This window comes from Colias eurytheme, chromosome 25 (genome assembly GCF_061535395.1).
Source record: "Colias eurytheme isolate Ceu_HAF_F1 chromosome 25, ilColEury1 Martin Lab GWU primary, whole genome shotgun sequence".
Taxonomy (NCBI): Eukaryota; Metazoa; Arthropoda; class Insecta; order Lepidoptera; family Pieridae; genus Colias; species Colias eurytheme.
This window is the reverse complement of record NC_143004.1, coordinates 7,455,912-7,483,240: the sequence shown is the minus strand read 5'-3', so window position 1 is coordinate 7,483,240 and position 27,329 is coordinate 7,455,912. Positions and strand designations below refer to the sequence as shown.

At 32.6% G+C, this 27,329-nt stretch overlaps 2 protein-coding genes and 1 non-coding gene across 6 annotated transcripts in view; 2 read left to right on the top strand and 1 right to left on the bottom strand.

Annotated features, from left to right (window-relative positions):
• LOC149897740 (myrosinase 1-like) overlaps positions 1-27,329 on the bottom strand; it is a 412,925-nt gene that overhangs the window by 105,712 nt on the left and 279,884 nt on the right. The gene's annotated exons all lie outside the window — the stretch shown is intronic.
• LOC149897752 (uncharacterized) overlaps positions 1-27,329 on the top strand; it is a 175,573-nt gene that overhangs the window by 87,841 nt on the left and 60,403 nt on the right. The window lies entirely within an intron of this gene.
• LOC149897753 (U5 spliceosomal RNA) lies at positions 2,551-2,666 on the top strand. The gene has a single exon (XR_016458198.1). It is a non-coding gene; the product is annotated as a U5 spliceosomal RNA (small nuclear RNA).

The following is a 27,329-nucleotide window of genomic DNA, read 5'->3' as shown; positions in this document are numbered from 1 at the left end:
TAAAGTGAAAATTCTAACAGTTGTATGGTGTTAAAATGTTACAACACAGGAGCTTAACGGGGACCGCGTCAAAACTGCAATGGTTAAACTCGGTTTAATTTAATTAATATTTGTGGTTTAAACAAAGTTTAGATAACATCTTTAATCTCGAAGGTAAACAACTCTTTATGCAAGACTTGGTTCAAAAACCCTTATGTTTGCAGAGAGGGAGAGTTTAGTTTGAAATGTAATGAAAAATTAAGAAAATCAGTTTAATTTAGAAAGTTTAAACTGTTGTTTTACAAACGTCTGTTTAAAATAAGTTATGGATTAAAGATAAAGTTGTGATTTGCAAGTATTTATTTATTTATTTATTACTCTTTAATAAAACTATACATAGAAAACTTATTGCTAATCTAAGTATACAAAACAAAAAACAGTATATTAAAAAACATATATAGTTTATTAGGCGGCCTTATCACTTAGAAGTGATTTCTTCCAGGCAACCTGGGCAAAAGGTAACAAGCTTACTAAAATGTCAATGGTAGGTGGTAGAAAAAAAAGTATCATTTTGATTGATATATTATTAAATAATATAAATAAATAAAATAATTAATTCAGGACATTATTCACACGCGGCACGATCTGATCCCATACTGCTTTTCGATTGTATTATGGAATGCAAATGGCTGTTAAACACACATGTGTGTGTTTAATTTTAATTTTTTTCTATATTATTAAACTAAATTATTATTTTATATATTCATGTCGCTTTTCGCGCTTTTTAATTATATTTTTCGTAGTAAAAAATTAGCATCTTGCAAAATATTTCTGCCAAGAGTCTTGCCAACATGCTGCAAACTAAAAAACTGCAAAATATGTGCAAGCTATTCTCAAATAGGTCAGATTTGTTTATCCTGTATTTGAATATTATACAAGTTTTGAACATTTTTGTATCAATATAAGCACTAGTTTGAACATACATTAATCAAGTATATGTATAATTTTTATCAAACAAGTTTTATAAGGCACCATTTTTAGAGCTTTTTAAACGGAATTCGTAAATTGACAAATTCGATAATATTACTTAGACAATATTATTTTATACAAATATTAATAAACATATTTGTTTATAAGTGTTTGATTTTACGCGGTTTAATGTACTTTTAAACGAACTACTAACTTTTTAACGAATTTTAAGCGCGATTTCTGAACCCTCGCTGAAATATAATACAATCAACAAATCACGATTACAATAATTTTAAAGACAATTATTAACTTTCATACCACATAGGTGTATACCTGTATGTATTCATGTATTCTAGACGGTAGGATTCACGTGAACTCAAATCAAATATTTGAACAGAGGACGCGTTGTTGCGTGAAGCTATGTTAGTTTGCGCATGTGTAATGTACATACTGGTACGGTTGGCAAATAAAGAAAGGGATGGTAGGGTTAGCAACGAAATGATGATTCGTTTTATGAGAAAAATCAAATGCGGACTGAAAATAATGCAGGATTCGAATTCGCATTTGCTATAAAAGTAAAGATTAAAAGTTTAATGCTGTTCTGCTATGAGGAAAGGTATTTAGCAATTAGAATTAATAGGTTCAGATATGCTTAAGCTCGATCCTTTCATATTACAAAATGGAGGAAAAGTTGTAACTTTTTTCTTAAAGGAGATTTATAATATTCCGTATTATATGTACTACTCTAGCATTATATGTTTTCATATATAAATCATTTTAACTTACAAAAGCAATTTCCTTACGAACAATTACCTGTAGGCAAGTTGCAGTAATATGATTAAAAATCTAGTTCCACTAGCAAAAACTGGGTGATAATAAACTCCCATATATATTCATTAAAATTTAACCTTTTCGAATAATAAATTAGCCATATCTTGAAGCGATTCAATTCCCAACGCTATGCTAATGCGAAGATATGCTAAGTTGATTTCGGCACAATGCCAGCGTCACATTGCTCTAATATATTCAACTATTTTCCATATAATACCTATGTGGGAAATAATCATCATTTGTTTTGGAGCCGTGTTCTAGGTAAAGTCTTAACTCGTTAAATACATACAAGTTAAAGTTGGATAGTTATTTTTAACGAGGTAATATAAGAACAGTAGGATTACAAGATTGTGTGTTAGATAGTCTATAATATAAGGAAGAAAAACATTTTTTTTGAGAGCCTCTGTTGCGTGCGCTGTGTCTTTTGTCTCCAATAAAACTAACGCCGCGCAGGTGAATCTGCGAGGCATAGCTAAGGGATAGGGAATACGGGTATACACAGTTATGAATTTCAGGCAGTGTTTATGCGTTATGCATGTACAAACAGACACGTATTTTACAAACGACCCGATTAAAGGTAGGTAGGTAACTTATACATAGTACTTGTTAGATCCAATCATACGATAGGAATACAAAATTCGCTCGGACCACAATACCATGTACTTTATATCGTCACCAACAGATGGCGCTACTAATTAAAAGCACCTCTTTAGCACGCGCTTTCAAAGTTTTTTTCGATATCCTGATAAACTCGAGTCACTTCTACCAACGTATCTCTGGTTTCCCTTCAAAACGTATAAATCTTTCGCCTTTTACTAAAGATTTCCGTGGAGGGGAACACTCAAATGAGTCTTTAATATTTTTGACACCTTGGATTAATCCAAGGTATATAAACGAACCAAAAACAAAAATTAAAAAAATTGTAATATTTAAAAATTAAATTGATAAGCAACTAGGGATGTGACCTCGATTCAGAAAAATCGATTAATCAATAATCGATTTTTTTTGTTTAGAAATAAATCGATTTGTGAAAAATCGATTTAAAAAAAAATAATCGATTTTTGTTTTCACCTCGACTTTTTATGCGAAAAAACCTATTCGATGTAAGGTAAAAGCCCCAATACCGGACCATGTACCAGTACCAGAACACTCCATGCATTTATATATATACCTATATATTTGTGAATATAGATATACAAATACATGAAGTACAGATGGCGCTGATTTTTTTATCGACTTGTTCAGTAAACTAACTTACCAATTTTTACATAATACTGAAGTTAGCTGTCAGGTGTAAATTTTAAAATTTATCACAAATTAATTACAGTAAAAAAATACTTCTAAAAATTTTCATTAATTTTTATTAATTTTCACGTGAAATTTTTGAATTAATTTTTTGAAGTGAAACTTCTTTATCGGGGTTGGAAAAAAAATTTAGTGTAACATTTTTTCGTTACGCGTGACATTTTTCCGTTACGCGCCATCTTTTTCTTATCCCTACCACGCGTGATTTGACGTATTTCTGTAAAGTTGCATATAGTAAATTATTTTTTGAAAAATAAGGTCATAAAGAAGTTTCACTTCTTACGTGTGTACACTAGTACACGCACACATTTTTTTGAAGTGAAACTTCTTTATCGGGGTTGGAAAAAAATGTAGTGTAACATTTTTTCGTTACGCATGACATTTTTCCGTTACGCGCCATCTTTTTCTTATCCCTACCACGCGTGATTCGATGTATTTCTGTAAAGTTGCATATAGTAAATTATTTTTTGAAAAATAAGGTCATAAAGAAGTTTCACTTCTTACGTGTGTACTATTGTACTGTGTGTCACGCATACATTTTTTTTTATAATAATTTAATTGCCATCAAATATCATGAATATTTTTAGTCTGTCAACTTTAGTGTCATAATTTTAATAAAACCATAGCGGATGACGTGAACGAACAGACTTTAATTTTAGTAGTAATATTACACATTACATACAGTAGGAGGCGCTAGTGATACAAACTGATTTTGTTACCATATTAAAATAATACCGCCACTTAACAAAATCAAAAAATGAAGTGACAATCACTAGCTTCTTATAAGAAAACAAAACACAAAAAAAAATTTTATGAGAAAGTTCTTGTGTAAAAGAGGAACAAACACACAATTGTACATAAACTCTTACTTTTAACTATAAGTATATAGGATAAGATACTTTAATTAACAGGTAAAATGCCAAGCTTCTTCATAAAATAATAATGTTTTACAGAATTTAAACTTTTTGTAAGTATGTCTGCTGGCATTTCAGTTGTCTGTAAATAGCTTAATTTTATATAATTATTGGCTACAGCCTCTCTTACAAAGTTGTATCTAATATCAATATGTTTTGATCTACGATGGAAAATAGGATTCAATGCTAGTTTTTGAGCACTTTGACAATCATTAAATAAAACAATTGGATCCGATTTTCCAACAATTTCAAACAATAAATTTCTTAAATAAATCCCTTCTTTACATGCTTCAGACATGGATATATACTCAGCCTCAGTGCTGGATAACGCTACATTTCTTTGTTTTCGACATTCAAAAGATATAACAGTATTTGACAACATAAAACAGAAACCAGAATATGACCTTCTGTCAGTAATATCTGAACCCCAGTCAGCATCTACAAAACCTTCTATAGAAAGATTATTTTTACAAAATACAAGGCCATAGCTTTTAGTCTTTTTTAAATATTTTAGAATTCTCTTTGCATGCTTCCAGTGGGTTTCATTATATGCATTATTAAACTGGCTTAAGTAAGTAACACTAAATGCAATATCTGGCCTACTAAGAACTGCTAAATACATAAGTCCACCTATCAACTGCTGAAATGGATAATTATTATTACAAATAAAAGATTTCTCTAATTTTAAATTTGCCTCCATAGGAGTTTCTGCAGTTTTACAATGTATCATATTAAACCTTTTCAACAATTGATCAACATATTCTTCCTGATCTAATGTTATTTTAGTTTCATCAATTTTAACTCTTATACCTAAGCATTTTCTAATTTGACCAAGATTTTTAATTTTAAATTTACTACTTAATTCTTGAACCAGCTGTTCAGTAGCTTTCTTACAATTTGAAAATACAAAGAAGTCGTCAACAAATAGTGCAATTACAATTTTTACATTATCTTTAAATTTTGAAAATAAACATGGTTCATACTCTGACTTTTTGTAACCTAAACTAATCAAGTAATCATTGACTCTCTCATACCAAGCTCTAGATGATTGCTTTAGGCCATATATCGCTCTTTTCAATTTTAACACTTTATTTTCACCATCATTACACTCAAAAGTTACAGGTTTTTTCATATACACAGTTTCATTCAGAAAACCATTAAGAAAAGCGGTGGTTACATCGAGATGGGTGACATCTAAATTTAATTTAGCTGCTAATGCAAATAGTAATCTTAGTGTGGAATATCTAAGCACAGGGGAAAAAGTTTCATGATAGTCCACTCCAGCCTTTTGAGAGAAACCTTTTGCCACTAATCTAGACCTATACCGCACATTATTATCACTATCATATTTCTTTTTGAACACCCACTTGCACTGAATTACCGAACTATTTTGAGGATGGTCCACAAGCTCCCAGGCTTCATTCTGTTTGAAAGAGTCCAATTCTTCCTTCATGCTAGCTCTCCAGAAAACACTCTCCGGGCCATTCAAAGCTTCATCAAGCGTGACTTCTCTGTCAATATCTTCACATTCTGCAATACACAGATTTGTATACCAGTCTGGTTGCCTTCTTGTACGTCTTGGTAGTTTTTCTTGTTCAACCAAGGTGATATCTGAGTCTATAGTGGCATCAAAGAAGCTGTCGCTAGAATCACTTACTGAAGAAGCTTCTGCATCTGGAATATATGTCTTATCTTGATCATTATCTTCTTCTAAGATTGTACTTTCATTTTCTTTTGTGATGCTTTCCTCCACTGAAGACTTGTAGTCGACAGGTATCTGTACAGTATCTTTAACTGACTCATTTGAAGACTCCATGATAACTATGTCTCTGCTGGTAGTCACGGTATTGCTTGTTTTATCATAAACTCTGTAGCCCTTAATATTTTCAGCATAGCCAACCAATATCAGCTGTTTGGCCTTTTCATCCCATTTCAAACGTCTTTGTTTTGGAACATGTACCATTACTTTGCTGCCAAATATTCTCAAATGGCTTAAATTTGGCTTCTGGCCTGTCCAGACTTCATATGGCGTCCTGTTGTTCAGTCCCGTAACCACAGATCTATTTCTGAGATATACAGAAGTATTTACCGCCTCTGACCAGAATTTCTTGTCTAAATCAGCATCAAAAATCAAACATCTGGCCTTTTCAACGATGGACCTGTTCATTCTTTCGCATAGACCATTCTGCTCCGGGGTGTAAGCATTTGTCCTTTGGTGGACAATTCCTTGCTTTTTCAAGTATTTCTCAAATTCCTGACCACAGAATTCACCTCCGTTATCTGTCCTTAGAATTTTTATCTTTCTGTTTTTCAACCATGGACTGAAACTCAACAAAATATTTGAAAACTTCACTTTTTGCTTTCATAAAGTACACAAAAGCCATCTTACTGAAGTCGTCCACAAACAAAACATAATATCTCGATCCCCCTATCGATAAGTTTTCCATAGGGCCTGCTACATCTGAATGTATCAATTCTAGCAAATCCTTAGTCTTGGATGAACTTAGCTGGAATGGTAATCTGGTTTGTTTGCCTTTACAACATATAACACATGATGTTTTATCTATTTCTGCCATGTCTGGATATAATATTCCATCTACAGCTCCATTTCTCATTTTGTTTAAGCTGTTACTGTTAATATGTCCCATGCGCCGGTGCCAAGTCTCACTCGATGCAATCGCTGTTGCTGCTAGTATCTGTTCTGTTTGTAATGTACACAACTTATACACACCATCAATTAATTCTGCCTGGCCAACTAGTTCTCTCTGTCGATTATATATATAGCAAACATTTTCTTCGAAAATTACACTGTTGCCACTTCTAATCAACTGACTGACGGATAGCAAATTGGTGGTTAAATCTGGTATAAACAATACATCTTTCACTGTGATGTCATATTCTACATCTTTCACAACTGTGACAATGTTGACATCACCAGAACACAGCACTGGAACTCTAGTCTGGTTTGCAATAATAATTTCTTTAATTTCATGTTGATGCAACGAATTCACGAGGTTATTTTTACATGCCGTCATGTGTTTACTTGCACCACTATCAATATACCAGCTGTCTTTATTGAATTTTCCAGTCAGGAAAATAGCATTAAATGCGTTAGTTTGTTTCCTTTTCGTTGTTTCTTCTTGCGGACACTGATTTTTGTAGTGACCGGTCTTTTTACATCTGTAGCATTTAATAACCTTATTTTCAGACTTTGACATTGACTTCTCTGACAGTTTATGGCTATTTTTAGAGTTGCCATTTCTCATTTTATGCGTTCCTCTAGCAATAAATGCACTATCGCGATCGGAAGCGGAAACAGAACCAATTTCAGACGACATATCCATTAGCTTCGTTTTTATTATATCAGATTTGACCTCGCAACCTGAATGTTCAATGGCCATTATCATGGGGGCATACTTTTCAGGCAATCCCGCCAACATCAGTGCACCAACCCACTCATCTGTTATTCCAAAACCCGTTCCCTGCAATCGCTGGCTGTTTTCAATTATTTGCGTTACATACTGCGTCATTGACTCACAATTTTCAAGTCGAATGTTGATGAGATTTCGTAACAAACAAATCTTCCTTGTATAGCCGGAATCATCAAACATCTTCTTGAGTGTAGTCCATAAATCATATGTTGTGACCGCCTGCTTAATGTGAACATAAATCGATGGATCGATTGACAATATTAGCTTCGCCTTGGCTTTCGCATCTTCAACTTTTTGCTCTGCAGTAGCGGTTGATTTCAACTGGCTTTGTATGCTCGCCGCCATGCCTTCCAACACCAACAAATTTTGAGCCGCAAAACACCAATCATCATAGTTCTCGCGTCCTCGCAACTTTGGAACACTTGCTAAGTAGTTCGTCGTCATTATTATCGCAAACCTAGCAGTAACTTTAAACTTTAAACTATAAAAAACAAGAAAAATACGTAGCTGGGCCCATAACCTAATAAAACCATAGCGGATGACGTGAACGAACAGACTTTAATTTTAGTAGTAATATTACACATTACATACAGTAGGAGGCGCTAGTGATACAAACTGATTTTGTTACCATATTAAAATAATAAATTTGTCATCCATCGCACAGATAGCACTATTTACAAAAATCGATTTAAATTGTGTAATTCTTATAATCGATTTATTAAAAATCGATTTTTACCATTAATAAAATCGATTATAAAAAATCGACAATGGAAAAAAAATAATCGATTAAAATAATAATCGATTATTTATTCACATCCCTATAAGCAACACATTAGAAATGAACTTAAAAGACCTAACATTGTCCAGGTACAATTCGTTTGTCAAATATTTCAGCTGCTATTCATATTCATCGCACGGTCCAAAGGTCAATTCCTAAATAGAGATCGGAACATTGTCCGCACTGTTTCGGTCGTCGTTGTTACCTTCGAGTGTCGCCCAGTCGACCTTTGTACAATCAAGTTTTGTTGTGAGGTTTGTCGTGAATGAACACCTGAATCTGTACTGTACTGATTGCAAACTGTAATGTACTACTAAAATTGAATTTGTAATTGTACTATCAAGTATATAGTAGTATTCTATGGACTTTATTTCAAAGGAAGCTAATACAACACCCTAAGATGGCGGGAGTCTGTAAAAACAGTAACTGACTACTGACTCTCCTTTATTTAATATATGTATCATAATTATCTGTGATGATTGTAATACATGTACACGTATTATGTATAATATGTACACATTACGCATACCCATGACATACTGTTACTACATTGATTACTATCGACTATAACTAGAATAGGACTGATTTTTTAAAGATTATTAATCTAAGTTTAGTAATTAAGTGTGTATTTAAATTTTATGTAAGAGTTAAAATAATAATATACCCGGTTATTCAAATGCAAAAATACTTTATGTCTAATTAATTCGTATTTTTCAAATTAAAAAACACATGTGAAACTTAATTAACAAATGTAATTGCGTTTCTATTCTTAATTTATCTTCCCATTTGCTATTGTCAGGTACATAAGCTTTACACTGCTAAGTTTCATCAATTCGTTTAGTAGTTTAAGCGTAATTGAGTTACAAACATACATCCATATAAACTTTCGCATTTAGGCGGCAAACTGATTAAAGTTGCTAATGTAAACACAATTCCATTGATAATGGTAATGAAAATCAGTTTCAGCTAGTTATTATTGTTATAGCTGATTGTTATTTGAAATATTAATAATCTTTACTAATATTATAAATCTGAAGAGTTTGTTTGTTTGTTTGGGAACTACTGGTCCGATTTGAAACATTTTTTTTGTGTAAGATAGTCCATTTATCGAGGTAGACTTTGGGTTATATTTCGCGGAGACCAACAGGAGCCGAGCACTGCGGGTAAAACCGCGGAGCACAGCTAGAACTAAATATAGATAATGTAGGTATTATCTGTGATAATACTAGTTTTTCATCCGAGGCTTCGCCAAAATCATTCTCTAGACTCCAAAGTTTCTAGACAGAAAAATCACATCATTAAAACGGTTCTTTGCGACGTGAAAAAAAGACAAGCAAAATACACTTTCACCTCTGTAATATTAAGTGATTACTAGAATCAAGGGAAACTTGTAATAAATTCTCAGCCTTCTGTGTCCTGCCAGACCGAGACATTTTTTTTCTTCGTCTCCACCGGGAATTGAACCCAGGACCCTAATAAGCTATGCTAAATGATTTATTAATACGTCTCTATATCAATCGTCCCGTATATACAGTGTTAAAATCTCAAATTCAAAATAATTTATTGTTAAATACAGGTGATAGTGATGGTATGAATATATTTATATCCTACTAGCGGTCCGCCCCGGCTTCGCCCGTGGTACATGTTTACGTTTTCTCTACATAAGAACCATCCTCGTTCTTCAAGGAATATAAAAAAAAAGAATTATCGAAATCGGTTCAGCCGTTCTCGAGTTATGCGCTTACCAACACATTTTGCGATTCATTTTTATATAGTACGGGAGCCAGGAACAGATTTTATGACCAAGTTCCTCTCAAGCGGTAATTAGTAAAATGCATCAAAGTATAGTATTATGAAGCCTCGTGAACGTCAGCTGGAGCTCGGTTGGGGGGAAAAGCGGTTGTAGCCTCCCGTATCAGCTGACGGTTTTTCCACCAAGATACAGCCAGCTGACATATATATTTATCCACAGTTACATATAAGCTATCATCAGGTAAATTTTTGTTTGAGAGGAAATAACGGAAAATAAATTTTTCCTTAAATTTAACTTTCATGTTCGAGACACCAGCTGACGTATAATACACCATGTTGTAACCAGCTGACTATTTTTTTTCGTTGAGATATTGGGTTAGCTACAATTTGACAAATTTTTAGCTGAGAGGAAATGAATGAATGAATGTATTTTTTTTCCTATGTGCGTGGGAGGCTACAACCGCTCACCCCCCCAACCGAGCGCCAGCTGACGTTCACGAGGCTTTATAATACTATACTCTGATGCTTCTGACGAATTATCTCTTGAGAGGAAATAATGAACCCAATTTGCACCTGGCTCCCTAACCAATATATAAGAAGATGTATTTCGTTGGGAATTTTCCTTCTTTCTTCAAATGTTATCTGTTGATAGTTTAATGGAAAATTATATAGAAAATCCATAATTAACTATTTCAATTTAATTCGCTTTTTCGGTCTTCAAATCTAGAATCTCTTAAAATCTTTAGCTTTAAAGATAAAGTTTTAACTAAATGATGGTATTATATGCTATTGTAGCTTTCACATTTTCGTTAATTTTATTATACAAGAGCTTTTTTCAAAAACAGCTTTATATAATAAGTGGACCAGTGCGAGACGTGATTTGAAAATAACAGTTAAATAACAGTACTATTATTTCACTGTTATTTTTTCCTCTTCAAAAGAGGCACAAAAAGCTCAAAATAAAGTTTTGGTAATGCCACTCGCTGTCAATTAATGTCAGTTTATTTTGGCCGACGTTTCGTCTAGCCTTCGTTGAAATGTCGTTAATTTATTTTTGAATTGATTTAGTTCATATTTTTGTTCATGAAAATGATTTGAATATTTTGGAGAGAATATATTTACTGCTTAGATTACAAAATAAAATACAGATGGAGCATGACAACCGCCCGTCGCCCTTGTCAAAGAAAATACGAAATCAAAAGCAAATACGTCGCTGCTCCAGTGCTATAGCGCATATAGTGTCATGCAATACGTCAAAAAGGGTTTGCAATTTTAGTAAAAAAATGCTGTCTTGTGATAATAAAACGCTGTAAAATTTGTTCCCGAAAACAAAAAATAAGATAAAACATCGTTTCACAGGTTTTCTGTAGATTATTTGGCTGATTTATTTCTTTATACGAATAATAATTTTACAGATATGAAGGAATACAAAACTTCAACGTATGTTGCCAGTATTTTGAAAATGAATTTGCCATTTTTATTGGTAAAACGGTAAAACGGTTAAAAGATCTTCAGGGTAATGCTGATGGATTTTTCGATCGTGAATGTGATTATTTGTAAAGTGCACCAAAGGTTCATGATCATTATAAGATTATTTAAATAAGCATAATACATTATTTTGTTACTTTTATAAAGCTTAAAAATGCCATAGTCGTTTTCGCTAGCGATTTAATTTATGTGAACTCCATGATGTATATGATGAAAATAAAATGTCCCGTATTCTCGACTAAAAAGTAAAAACTACCGCTATTTGCATTCATATATTTTGAAAAATAAAAAATAATAAAATTATTATAGTTATTATTGAAAATTTTTGAAGTGAAACGTCTTTATCGGGTATGGAAAAAAAATTTGTGTAACATTTTTTCGTTTCGTTACGTGCCATCTTTTTCTTGTCCCTACCACGCGTGATTCGACGTATTTCTGTAAAGTTGCAAATTATTTTTTGAAAAATAAGGTCATAAAGAAGTTTTACTTCTTACGTGTGTACACTATAGTACACGCACACATTTTTTTATGTAATTTATTTAATTAAAAATTGAATGCAATTATTTTGTCCATATATAACTTTAGTAGGCAGGTACTTTATATAATAAAAGAATTTTTATAATATTATAAAAAAAATATCAACAAACCCGAAATAAAATTTAAAAAAAAATTAAAACTTGACTGCTAATTTATATATATAGCCTACGTCACTACCGCCACTAACATAATAATTCAGCTGATTGCACACCTCACAATTCAAAATCGGTCCAACGGTTTATACTGCAGGGCGTGTCAAAGAAATATTATACATACATACATAAACTCGAAAAACATAACCCTCTTTTTTCCGTAGTCGGGGAAAAATTTGGGAAATTTTTCAATATCTGGTAACATTACACGCACACAGAAGCACCGTGTACGTACAGTGCAGCGGCGAAATGACAGCACACATAGCTTTATTGAAAATGACGATAAATCATTCGGTTTAGTTCGGCAACGCTCCATCTGTCTTTTATTTTGTAATCTAAGATTTACTGATATATTTTAGTTAGACACGCAGCAGCATTTCAAGCCAAGTTTTTATATTAGTAGAGATCTTTGTTTTATTCTAAGCCCATAGAAATTTATGTTGTTAAGATTATGTCTAATATGTCAAAAAATTATCCGATTTTATAAAGAAAAACGCTTAATATTGTTTTACTTACAATAAAAAAAAACCTAATTCATATTTATAAGAAGCTTTGTTTCAAAAACGTAGTTCAACATTATGTATCTACGCGGTTATGATGTATGCTTGACCGATTGATTGATTGACAAGGTTTGGCTCTGTTGTTGATGTCATGTAAAATGTGCAGTGTAAAATCATCTCTGGCTTGAGTTAGTATCTAATCTGTGTTTGAGGCTTGAGCATGAAGTATTTTGTAGATTTCTATTCGATAATGAAGTAGTCTATATAAATCACTTTTTTATTTTCTTCAATAAAAGAACTGACGTTTTAATAGAACTTGAAATACAAAGATAATTCGGAGTGAACAAAAATAAGAAGTACGCGAAAGGGAACCGCAATTCTTTATTTAGCTGCGGACAGAGGCACAATAAAGTTGATTTTATTACGCCCTAACTAAGAATGGCTGACATGGAAATCTTCCTATGTCACATAAAAATCAATCAGAACCTGTGATCAGAACATTAATGTTGTAGGCACAAGACAAAATAATTGTGTTTTCGTAATTAAATACTTTCCCAAGCTTTATTATGTGTTACAAAGCCTGATAAATTGGTTCCTTATTATTCTCATAAAATGAAAAGAAAATAGAAGCTATAAAAGTTAGTTCAATGTCAGTGCTATATGGCAGAAAAACGTCTGCTAGACACTATTTATTTTTCTATTTATTTCTTATCTTACAACTCTCCTCTTTATACAACTAGCTTTTCACCCGCTTTATCTAAAACCTAATAAATCTTATCTTAATATAATATATAAATCTCGAGTCACAATGTTTGTCCTCAATGGACTCCTAAACCACTTAACCGATTATAATAAAATTCGCACACCATATGCAGTTTGATCCAACTTGAGAGATAGGATAGTTTAAACATGTAGGTACCACGGGCGAAGCCGGGGCGGACCGCTAGTTATTTTGTAAATCATAGTTAATATTTAAACATTACTGTTATAAGATTACAGATGTTTACATAAAGCTTAGTTACGAAGTTATCTATACCCATAAGCCAGCTAAGATATTGAAATCCAGACCTTTAAGAGGATTGATCAGTATCTGAGGCACAGATAATAAAATACTAGATACTCTATCTGAAGCTAAGAAGATATTCACGAGAATTTAATGTCTGGGAAGATTTAAATATTATAAATGGAGAAACTATTTTTCATGTTCTATTTTTGTAAGGCTTGACTTTGCGCTGGATTATTTAATTTTTTTAGACTTAATCATAACCAACCAGTTACAAAACGTAGTAACTTAAACTATTTACACTCAAACATGCAAAGTTGAAATAAGCTCATTCATGATTGCTTCCATCATATTTTCTTCCAATTCTTTACTCATTTTATTGTATTATTTATTATTTCCTTAACTTTCCGATAAGTGTCTCATTATTAATACATACGGTAGCCTGGAAGAGATCGCTACCTAGTTATAAGACGACCCTCTATGTCCTTTACGTATCTCTATTTATTGTGTGTGCAATAAAGAATTAAATAAATAAAAAAAATACAGGAACTGCCGCGGTAAAGCTATTACATGCCTTCAAGCCACACCTTCGTGCCCGTCGGAGTGGGGAGCGTGAGGTTTTTTCGTTACGGAATTTTTCGATTCGGTCCCCGCGCTCGAGGCCCGCGATAGAAGCTATGCAATAGCTTAATAAATAAAATATTCCTCAGTAAACAAAATTTCCTCTCACAATCATTGTCATTATTTTATAAGTTTATTTAATCAAACGATTCACCGTTTATTCAAAGGTAGCAAAAACGTACAAACTGATCAAAGGACCCTTCTTGTAACTCGGTTAAAAACTATACGGAATTTGAAAGATAAATCAATAAACTGCTTGAAAGGGTTCGGACCCTCTAAATTATTCATGGAGCGGGTACAATTTAAAACTAACCTTTGTTTGGCTAAGGAGATTTTCTTAGGACAGACAGGGCATGAAATCGTTTTATTTATATGCAGGTTACACTTGTGATGTCTCGTGTGCTTTAAGAAACAAGACTTGTACAAGAAAAATACTTAGTATTTTTTACATGGTCTGATGTCTTTTGAAAGATGGATAGGATCCTAGGATTGTAGTACAAATAATGTTTACTTTTTCTGAGTAGAAAACTTCATAAATCTTTATTTCATGTTATCTATACTAATATTATAAAGAGGAAAGGTTTGTAATTATGTATGTATGGTTTTCACGCATTAACTACTGGACCGATTTCAAAAATTCTTTCACCATTAGAAAGCTGCATCTTCACTGAGCAACATAGGCTATAAAACATGTAGGTACCACGGGCGAAGCCGGGGCGGACCGCTAGTTTGAGTATTAGAGAAGAAGGAACTTGAAGGCAGAGTAAATTTATTTATTTATTTATTTATAATTCTTTATTGAACAAAATATGAGAAAACAATAGTATGCAAAAAGAAGTAGAAATACAAAAGCATAATTTGCCCAAAAGGCGGCCTTATTGCTAAACAGCAATCTCTACCAGGCAACCTGGAAAATCCTTAAGTTCCGTGTATATGACGGTTATGGGCAAACAAAAACGAATATAATATTAGTACTGTTTATTTTTACTGTTTGAAAGAACTTCCAGAATAAGTTTGTATAGTTAATTAATTAATAAATAATCTTATATATAAAAATGAATCGCAAAATGTGTTGGTAAGCGCATAACTCGAGAACGGCTGAACCGATTTCGATAATTCTTTTTTATTATATTCCTTGAAGTACCAGGATGGTTTTTATGTAGAGAAAACGTAAATATGTACCACGGGCGAAGCCGGGGCGGACCGCTAGTAAATAAATAAATATTTCAGGGCAATTTTCACACACGGCACGCTCTGATCCCATACTAAGCTTTCGCTTGTGTTATGGTAACCAGATGGCTGATAAACATACATATCTATATATAATTTTAAATAAATACTTATATAGATAATTAACACCCAGACACAGAGCAAACATCTATTCATCACACAAATATTTGCCCCGGGTGGGAATCGAATCCACGACCTCTGGCCCATTATTTTATGAGTACCTTTTTATAACGTTCTGCGGATTACGTTTCAGAATTTGGGACAAAATGTTTCATCTTTAACACTGACCTTGATAGGTCAAGTAAAGGTTTGCGAATAGACAGTCGTTTCCAAAACATATTTTTGTAGAAGGATAATCTTCTCAAGTTCAAGGTCATTCTATTATTTGCTTTATTTCCTTACTATTTCTAGATGATATTCGCTTATTAAATACACAAGCACTCTACTAGAAATCGGTTCAGTAACATTTTATTTTTAAATTATAAATTTGCTTTGATGAAAAGTGCTTTTCTACGCCATTAGGTATAATTTTATTTAGCTAGATGTTAATAAGTTTCTATTTTTTTTTTGATGTACATTTTGCTCACATTAAATAATATTATAAACTAGTGGTCCGCCCCGGCTTCGCCCGTGGTACATATTTAGTATCCTATATCCTTCTCCTGGCTCTAAACTACCTCCCTGCCAATTTTCAGCTAAATCGGTTCAGCTGTTCTTGAGTTATAAGTGGAGTAACTAACACGACTTTCTTTTATATATATGATTTAGACACAGGTACACGCTCACAATATAAAACGATTAGAAACTAATAAAAAATGGGAAAACGATCATTCTAATGGAAATAAAAATCAATTTCAGTACCTAGGTTAGGTAGTCAGAACTAGAAATACAAACATTTCAAAGATTTATTTATTCCACATACCTTTTGACATTCTCTTAATATAAATATGTCCAAAACGTACCAGAAATGGTACAGTTAACAAACGGCTAGGTAAAGTCAGTTAGCAGTATATCATGGGTTAAGATTCAAAGGGACCATTACTGGTTGTGGGAGATACGATTCGTTCGTTTGTCAAACGGTACCAATAAAATTGGGGTATATATTACGTGTATGGAAGGAAATTTGTTACTAACTAAAAATAGGTAATGTGTCGTAAACTTCTTCTGATAATATAATTATTCTGATAATAATTCAGCTTCATACATCAAACGTGTTGCTCTGTTATATATTTTTTTTATCTTTTGTTCATTTAAAAGTGTTGTAAAACAACGTTAAAAAGCTCGTAAATAACTACCGGGATTTTATATTCAAAACGATATCAATCCCGAACTCATATCAAGGTAATCTAAAAAAGCATTCGCAGTTCTCTTTGTTTGTCAGTACCTACTCATCACAAATAAGGATCAATTGCGAATGAATAAAGCACGAAATATCACTACAAGAGCATAGTTTTCAATGTAATCGAGTGTAGAGTCTATTGCTATCACCACACGTAATCAAGACATCATCAATCTCCCACTTGGCATCTCGGTTCCCAGATCCATCCTGTTTTTCCCCTTGTATTGACTTTTCGTCTTGATAAGTTTGGGATAACATTATTGTGGTATATTTTCTGTTAACGTGATTTTGTTGTACAAATTGTTTGATATAAGTTCCTTATACATATGTGATGGAAATTAGAACTTTGTCATAGTTTTTATTTATTGGCAAACCAAAACACTAAATCTAAGGAACTATAATGAATGGAACAACGATCCCGCCCTATTTCGTATAGGTAAATTATTCAGCATATTGTTTACTTAAATATCAATTAGTCACATACTTTGTAAATTTATTGCTGTATAATGAGATATTAACTTTCGCTTAAAACTTTGCCTGTATTTTAATATGCAATGTTCAACGTTAGTTTGCTTTCCAGGTTATTTTAATATCCTGTCTTTATCATGAGATGTCTTGGTAATTATGTCCTCTTAGTTTAATATAGGTGCTTATCTATACTATCTATACTTAATATTATAAAGCTGAAGAGTTTGTTTGTTTGTTTGAACGCGCTAATCTCGGGAACTACTGGTCCGATTTTAAAAATTCTTCCGGTGTTGGATAGTCCATTTATCGAGGAAGGCTATAATAGGCTATATAATATCATCACGCTAAGACCAACAGAAGCTGAGACGTCATAACATATTTTTAACATTTACCACCGATTCGTAAAGCAGTCTCTACGGAGAAGAACCGGCAAGAAACTCCATAGTAGCTCTTTTTAATGTCAGTTTTACAATTTAATTTTACAAAATACATATGTAACATCATAATATATTATCGTAATATGCCAAAGAACTGTCCTGTGGTTTTTACGTGACAACCCTCCATGGGTTTTCATCGTCGTATAATCAAAACTATTGAATATAATTCGAATTCTAACCTCAAAATATTTAGATCTAAATAACGAATAAAACTTTTATATTCCTCTATTTCCTTGTCTCGTAAGAGCCCAAAAGTTTTACGATAGAATCCTGCTTACAAAAGGTTTTCAGTTTTATTGATAATAAAACGGCCTTACTGCAGCTGCAGATGTTACGATTGCTGATGTATTGTTTTGTTCTAGAACTTTCGGTACAGATTAAAATGTTTTTGACGTGACTACAAAATGGTTTGCTTGTTATATTTTTTTATCTTTACTTAATATTATAAAGCTGAGGAGTTTGTTTGTTTGTTTGAACGAGCAAAAAATTATTTCGGTGTTAGATGAACGGTTGAACGGTTACCATTTATCGAGGAAGGCTATAGGCTAAATATCATCTCGCTAAGACCAATAGGAGCGGAGCACTACGGGTAAAACCACGAGGCACAGTTAGTGTTGGTATATTGAGAAATATTAAATTAATAAACAAATATAATTAAATATAAAATAGTATTTGTAGTTCAGTTAAAAGCTCAAAAGATATCAGATTTGTAGAAAATGCATTCTTATCAGGCTAATACTTTAATATTTATTCAAAAAGCCTTGTGTATCTGCACTTATATTATAAAAAGTGTATATATACCTACGTGTGTTCTTAATTTTCGAAGAATGCATTTTTAAACGCCATCATTTATACGCTCTTTATCGGCTCCCCGATACTATCCTATTTTCAATAGTTTAACGTTACGCTTAAAAAGCTTTAGTTTTCACAAAGGCCTTATAAGTTATTTGTTAGGATAAACCGTATAGTGAAGTCGACTAGATACATTTTTTCGTTCAATAACGCAACGTCGTATCAAGTTACAGTTTTAAAATGGTACCGCTTTGTATAGTCTACATTTTCGAAGTTTTACTCTGTTTTCAGTCTTTTTAATGAACTGTGGAGGGTTTATGTAGCATGTTTTTCACACTTAGCAACGCTTTTTAGTGCGTGATTTTAATATTAAAAACAATATTATCCTACCAATATTATACAGACTAAATTCTATATGAAATTTACTACAGAGATACTGTAGTTTGGATTAGCACATAGGTCACCCAGGTTTCATTCGAGTGTCGTCGGGATTTCCAGCTAGTAAAACACACAAAATAATGCAGGAAAAAAGAGCGTGTATGCCGAGCACACGTGTCAGAAGTGAAACTTCTTTGGCTAGATTCAAAGATACCAAAATCGTCGCCTTACTCCATGACGTAACGATATTGCCATGACGCGATTTTGAAATTTTATTCTCAACGCGCCTAAAGAAGTTTCACTTCAAAAAGAACATGTAAAATAATAAACGAGAAATAAAATGCGCTAGTTGTTATGCCAGGTTAAATGCAGTCAATGACATTAGAGCAGTGCGCCAACGTGCCACGGCCGAGCTGAATGGCATCAAACTCATATTATTTACTAGTGGTCCGCCCCGGCTTCGCCCGTGGTACCTACATGTTTAAACTATCCTATCTCTCAAGTTGGATCCAACTGCACATGGTGTGCGAATTTTATTATGTACTAGCAGTCCGCCCCGGCTTCGCCCGCGGTACATATTTCGCAATAAAAGGTAGCCTATGTTCTTTCTCAGGGTTTAAAGATTATCTGTGCCAAATTTCATCAAAATCGATCCAGTAGTTCATGCGTGAAAACCATACATACATACATACAAACCTTTCCTCTTTATAATATTAGTATAGAAGTATAGATAATCGGTTAAGTGGTTTAGGAGTCCATTGAGGACAAACATTGTGACACGAGATTTATATATATATGTATATTAAGATTAAGATTATAGTTAATTGTCCAATACTGAATCTGAAGCGTCCTGGGTTCGATTTCTAATGGTTTTCTCAACTGCTCAAGATTGTTTCTGAGTTGAATTTTAGTAGCATAAAATAATTTTTTTTCCAGATTTTTCGTTAGAGAAATGCTTGATCTACCTTCATATTCCTAATTGGTGTTTCTATTCGTAATTCTAGTTCTGTTTATAATTTCATTGCATATTAATTAATCTAAAAATCGCCATAAAATCATCTTAAATAACATAATAATTTGCATTTTCCTTTAGACACGTATTTCCCAATTCCCACCATTGGTTCCAAGAAAATGATTTTCTATTTACATTCAAAGTAATGCAACAAACATTCAATGCATGTCCGTATGGCCTCGACTAGTTGGCAAGACGCACTCCGGTCAAGGCGCATGCAATGTGCATGTGTCATTATTACATTGTGATATACTTTTTGTATGTAAACGCATAGCTACAGAAAAATCCCTACTAATATTTATACTAATCTATACTTTCTATACTTTATAATATAGAAAGTATAGATATAGAAAGCTGAAGAGTTTGTTTATTTGTGTGTTTTTTTGAACGCGCTTATCTCATGTCATAATTTACAACGCAGTACTTTTTATTATGATTTGAAAAAGTTAACAATCGAGAGAAGTAATTAAACTTTGCAGATTTACACTTTAATTCGACGAATCTTTTAGTTTTATAAGAGTTTTATGAATGCTAAAAATGTGTAAAATAAACGAATTTTCCACATAAATCAAAAACAAAAATGTTGGATATAAAAATAATAGCTTTTACGTAACGATAATCCGAAAATTTCTAGATGGTTCGGGGAACTCGCTCAGTTTTTAATTATTTAATTAATTTTAAGACTTGTATTTAACATATTTTGCTTCACTTTTCTGTGAAATCTTAATAGATGTGTAGATAAACTCAAACAAAAAATGATAAATAAAAAATAATTATTGTTTTGTTTTAGATACTCTATTTAACTGAATATACCGATACAATGTTATTTCATTGACTTTACATAGGCTATACATTATATTATTAATATTATCCTGTATACAATTTGGTTGGTATTTTATTTCAAAATGTATTATAATTTTAAAATAGTTCATAATTGTCGACTGTAGTGTGCACCGTTTAAATAAATAAATTACTAAATTAATACATATTCTGTTTAAAATGTCTTTGTATCTCTGATGGTTGCATAGAAACAGACAAATAGACAAAAAAGTCACAGTCCCACTGGGCCATGATTAACCCCCATCAAGCCAACGTTGGTGCTTACCACAAACTTAAGGGTCCATTGCGCTAAAGTTTATGTTTACCACTTTCAGTTAATATCATCATCAGCCCATATACGTTCCCACTGCTGGGACACGGGCCTATGAGGGTACAGGCCATAATCCACCACGCTGTGCGGGTTGGCGGAAGACACGTCGTCGAACTTTAGACTTCGAAATGTCGATTTCCTCACGACGTTTTTCCTCACCGTTCGAGCGGTGATGATGTTAACAATATGCGCAGATAATTTGAGAGAGCAATTTATTTCCTGCATGCTCGTATCGAAATCCCGACTTATCGTATAAGATAGTATATAACAAAGTCGCTTCCTGCGTCTGTCTGTATGTATGAATGATTAGATCTTTAAAACAGCTACACAACGGAATTTGATTTTTTTAGTACTTACATAGAGTTCTCGAGGAAGGTTTTAGTATATATTTGATTAGGTTTTAACAAATCCGGCGAAGCCACGGGCGGAAAGCTCTATTTTAAGTCTGAGGTCCTAATCACTGAGCCACAACTGCGTTTAATTAATATACTATTCGTCAAATATCCCTGCCTTTGTCAGCTCTCTATTGTTACGTTATTAATAACCCGATTTCAGTCGAAACTTGACTAATACGTCACTTAACATTTAAAATAACTCTAATTTCACGAGTTGTTGTTGTTAGAGGAAAGCTTGAGGAATCTGATACTTATAAAGCTTCGTTATTGAAAGAAAATATTGACGAAGGTCTAAAATGTTTATTTAGATGCGTGTAGGTATTCTAAGTTTATTATATTTTATTAGTAACTACTGTCCAGCAGTCAATATTTCGTATTATAAAAAAAAAAATGTGACATAACATTTTGACGTAACGCATGCCATTCACAAACATTTGCACGAATACGCAAACCCATAAATGTAGGAGGACATTTACAATGTTTTTTACTTTGTGTTTTTCTGAAATAAATATATGTATTTTAATTGCCTTTTGAACTATTTGCCGCAAATAAATGACTTGATTTTGTTAAATAATTGTGGTTTGTTTTACAGAAATATTTCGTCTGTTTTCGTTCGTTTTTCGTTCAAAAAGCTCCAGTAATATACCTAAATAGGTAATTGACAATTCAACCCTATCAAAACCGGGGCAAGTAGGACAAGATACTTAATGAAATTTAGTGTATTTTAAAATAATAATAGAAGTGCAAAGAATTAAGAAGCTTATGTTGAAAATGTTCTTGTCGCGTTGGGAGTAAGCGGCTTATGGAAGTTTAGTTCTATAGTTGTTGACTATGCTCCGTTTATTTATAATAAATAATATTGTTCAGTTATCACAATTCTGCGAAAGCAAAGAGATATAATTATCTATGATTGTAGATAATGAAGCTCTTTGATTAGATTTGTGTATTTTTTAAATTATTATTTTCTTCATTGCCATATTTTTTTTTATTTTGTGTAGAGGATGTATTTCAACTTGTCGACGTGCTGGACGTCATGCTGTTAAAATAAAAAGTGTGGTTTAAAAGGTTTTCCTGGCAATTATTAATTTTTTTTCTGACGGTAAAGTTAAAACAGTGATAGTAACGTTCTTGTGATGCTTAAATACTAGAAATATAATAAAAAACATTACAATTTATTTATTCTACAGTTACGAAATAATTTAATTACAAAATTTGCATTAGCGAATTCTTCAGAGACATGACATAAAAAGGACACGGAATTTTGGCGGCAAGCCAGATGTAACTGGGTTACTGCATGCTCTATATCACATTAATGTTCAGTTTTAATCATTATTTTAACAATATTCTATTCCACTTTGCCCATAGTTATGTATTTGGGGGTCAAAGTCCAATTAACGTGGAACAACTAAGAATAGGATCGATTCTGCGCCATATTGTTATGTGATAGGTTTTTAATAAATTAGTAAGTAATTAGTTAATGACATTTGAATTTAAATTTCATGTAAGAATTAGATAAAATTAAGTACACCATTTTTTAAATGCATAAATTAACTCAACCTTTTTGAAATGCATGTATACTAAGTTCTAGTTTTGTTTTCAGAGAGGTCATTGGTGAATAATCTATTAACAGTAACAGTAGATAACACGGTTATCGGCTTACGGTTTCACCTCTATGTTTGTGTGTAACCGGCTCCTTTAAACTCGATATTGATGCACTTTAAACGGACATATTTAGTTTAAATTTTGTAACAATATTGTCATCTTATTATAGCGTGTTTTTTCAGTTTTTTTTTTTTATTTTCATTCATTTTTTATGGTCTTCATTTTCCAATGACATAAAAGCTTCTATAATATAAGAAGTAGGAAAATATCCTTTTAGAAAATTCAAGTTATATTTCAATTGTTCTTCTTATTGCACGCCTCATAAGCGAAGCGTTGAGGTGGGTACTACTGTCACTTCGCGCAAAACATCTGATTTTTCAAACTTAAAATGTCTTTATGTATCATACATTGCACTTGTAAGATAATACATACACACACATATTAAGAAAAAACACTATTTTTAACGTTCATGATATTTTTGATGTCATTTTTGTTATTTAAACTAGTTAAAAAACAGTTTAAAAAAGTTCTGTCTTGGACGTCCGTGTGTCTGTATGTGCGGATCCTTTTTCTTGTTAACACGATAGCGACCGAAATACTTTACTAATCGAGTCTTTTTTTTTTCTCTTACGCTTGAGTATGCTCAGGAATAGAACCCTTTCATTTTTCAGGGTCTGATTCGATGTGGTTTAATTGTTATTAAATAAACAAAAATAATAATTAATAAATATTTATTAAAAAAAAATTATGAGGCGTGCACTTTTGGATTTTCCAAATTATTTATTATTATGATTGCCCTTCTTGACTCTGCATTCACGATAGGTATTTCTTAACGTTTTCTTGCTTGAATTTGAGTTATTGTGCTAGTAATCATTGTAGTCGTTGAGTAATTGCCTCCAGTTTGTTTTATATGCATAAAATACTAGCTATCCGCCCGCGGCTTCATCCGCTTTGTCTAAAACCTAATAAATTATATACTACTCAAACACTCCTCTTGAATCACTCTATCTATTACAAAAAACCGTATCAAAATCATTTCATCATAACAAAACAGTTCCTACCTTTAAAACAAAGTCGCTTTCTCTGTCCCTCTGTGTAACTATGTATGTTTAAATCTTTAAAACTACGCAACGGAATTTGATGCAATTTAATTAATAGAGTGATTTCCAATAAATTTTATGTATATAATTTGTTAGGTTCTAGATAGTGCAAGCGAAACAGCGAGTAGAGCCAGTATGTTATAAAATAAAGTTATATATTTATCTTGGGAAATGATAAGAAGTAATTTGCATGTAAATTTGGTATGAAATCCCACTGCAACCTCGCGTCTAGTCACATGCCATCTCGTAACGAAATATTGTAACTATAAACTACGAATTTTTATATTCTGTAGTAAACTAAGTTTCAAATTATAATAAAAACAAAATATTAAATATAGCGTAAACAGTTTTGATGTTACAATATTTTATACATATTTTCTAATTTATATAATTGGTTTTACAAAGTAAAAAATTATCACAAATTAAAGAACAGTTCCAAATTTAAAAAAGCTATAATAACATTTTAACAATTAACATCACGCAAACAAAAAACTGGCCATAAAATTATCCAGTCATATTCCACAACGTTCCCAATTTAAAAATAAAAAACTGGCCATAACATTTTCCATACAACGCGAACGCGAACGTTCCAAATTTAAAAATTCCCGCGTAATTGAAAACGCGCCCTTTTATCCGCCATTTCTTATAAATGCCGCGAACGAAAGCGCATGGAACGAAACAAATTACAGTAATAAAACACACGCATTACGTTAATGCAAAAATCACTGAATAAAATTCAGTTGAATCTGTATAATCTTGAAAAACGACCGACCCGTAATCCTGCATAAAAAGCCTGTATCGAAAGAGGCATTATTAGCCTTGTTTATAGCCTCCTAATGGCATAAAGAGCAAGGACAATCCCTGTTTTAATGTGAAACCCGACTATATTGTGGAGTCGTTTTATCGTATGAGCGTTGGTACATTTTTAGAGCAAATATACGCAGCGTTATCTATACTCATATTAATACATACTAATATATGTACTAATAATATTATAAAGCTGAAGAGTTTGTTTGTTTGAACGCGCTAATCTCGGGAACTACAGGTCCGATTTAAAAAATTCTTTCGGTGTTGGATAGCCCATTTATCGAGGAAGGCTATAGGTTATATATCATCACTCTTAAACCAACAGGAGCGGAGCCACGCGGGTGAAACCGCGCGGCACAGCATACGTATATCTGTATCGAGTGTCGTTATAGTAAGCAATTTTAATGTTTCTTTTTTTAAATATCTCATAGTTAACTCCATTCACAAAAAATAGCTAAAGCTAGCTTAGGAGTTGGAACTTGGAGGTTAAATGAATGTTGAAAAAATTGATTTACGGCAGATTTTTCAGTACTTGATTAAAATTTATCCGTCCAATAAAGTATTAAGCGCATCACACACGGTGAAGATAATGTAAAATATATATCATCTTAGAGCATATTTCCGATTATCGCTCGCCATACAAATCCTATGAGCCACTTTACCTACACACTTTACCTTCAATATCTTAAAATACCAATCGATAAGCAATCTATAGGCCGGCAGATACTAACACAAAATTTCGGGTCATTTGTAACAGGATGGCGGTTCTACAGGAGTCTTAGTACGCAATGACAAAAAGAAAAAATATGATGGTCAGAACGCTGATACCGGATACCTTAAGATACTGTAATATTTTATATTAGAGAATCTTAAGATAAAATATTATAGTATCTTCACCGTGTGTGATGCGCTTTACACAATAATATATAAAAATGTCCTCTATAAAATGTCAAAAGTCAGGCAATGAAACACGAATAGAACATAATATTTTTGAAATACCTAGTTGTTTAATACCATATTCGACGAATAACTTTTAACCAAGGATAAAAAATAAAGCATAAGTTAATTTATTTTATTTCAATAGCAGAGCTGCTATATGACACGCACCGTTTGCATTTTGCATCCAAAAAAGAACAACAAATGACAAAAAAGTCAAATGAACGTTTTAATAAAAATTCCACCCATGAATAAACACGCTAAAATCATGAAAAGTATTACATTTTTATTGCTACAATGTTCGATGGAATTCAATAACGGTCAAAACTCGATAGGCGAGGTTAACTAATCGAACGATGCGGGTTTGCTTGGGTTAGACCGTTAAAATATCCTGTCATAAACTATTATTACAATTTCATTTGCATCTGCCTACATATATCAAAATATAAGACGTTATTCTCTGTATACACACTCTCACACACGCATACACACACGCACACAAAACTAGCTCTGCCCCGCAGTTTTACCCGCATTGCTCCGGTCCTATTCATCTTAACGCGATGATATACAGCTTATAGCTTTCCTTAATAAATGGACTATCTAATAGTAAAAACCTTTTTTAAATCGGACCCGTAGTTCATGTGATTAGCGCGTTCCAGCAAAAAAACAAACAGCTTCATATTATTATTCTTTCTTTCTTTATATATAAAAATGAATCGCAAAATGTGTTGGTAAGCGCATAACTCGAGAACGGCTGAACCGATTTCGATAATTCTTTTTTTATTATATTCCTTGAAGTACGAAGATGGTTTTTATGTAGAGAAAACGTAAATATGTACCACGGGCGAAGCCGGGGCGGACCGCTAGTTATAAATAATAAAATCATAATGAAATAATTCAACGGCTTAGTATAGAATGTATAATAGGATTCATTTTATTGATATAGCATATGGATGTTACGGGCAATTTGAAGTCCGACAACTATTAATAATGGCCGGTCTGTATTCATAATGCCCTATTCGATTGGGCTATGTGATTAAAATAGCATGATTAATCGCTTTTCCCGGTCATTATGTATAATTACCAGTCTATTTTGGGCAAAGTAATAATAGGTAGGTTAACAGGTGAACTGAAGTGTTTTCATAGTGCGTAGTCGTTGGTTTGGATAAGTTTGTTGGGGTGGGTTAGGTTAAGTTCCTGTTTTTTTTTTAACTACCTTACTTATTACATGGACCACGGGCTGTCGGGAATTATTAATAATGGCCTGTCAAAGTGATAAACCCTTCGCTTTAGGGCCTTATTAATAATGCCCAGTTAATCAACTTGCCCGTAACATGGATATCTATTTCGATATTCATACAAATCGCATGACTATTTCACAGTTTCATAATCATAGTAATTACTTCAAAATGGCGGGGAATTT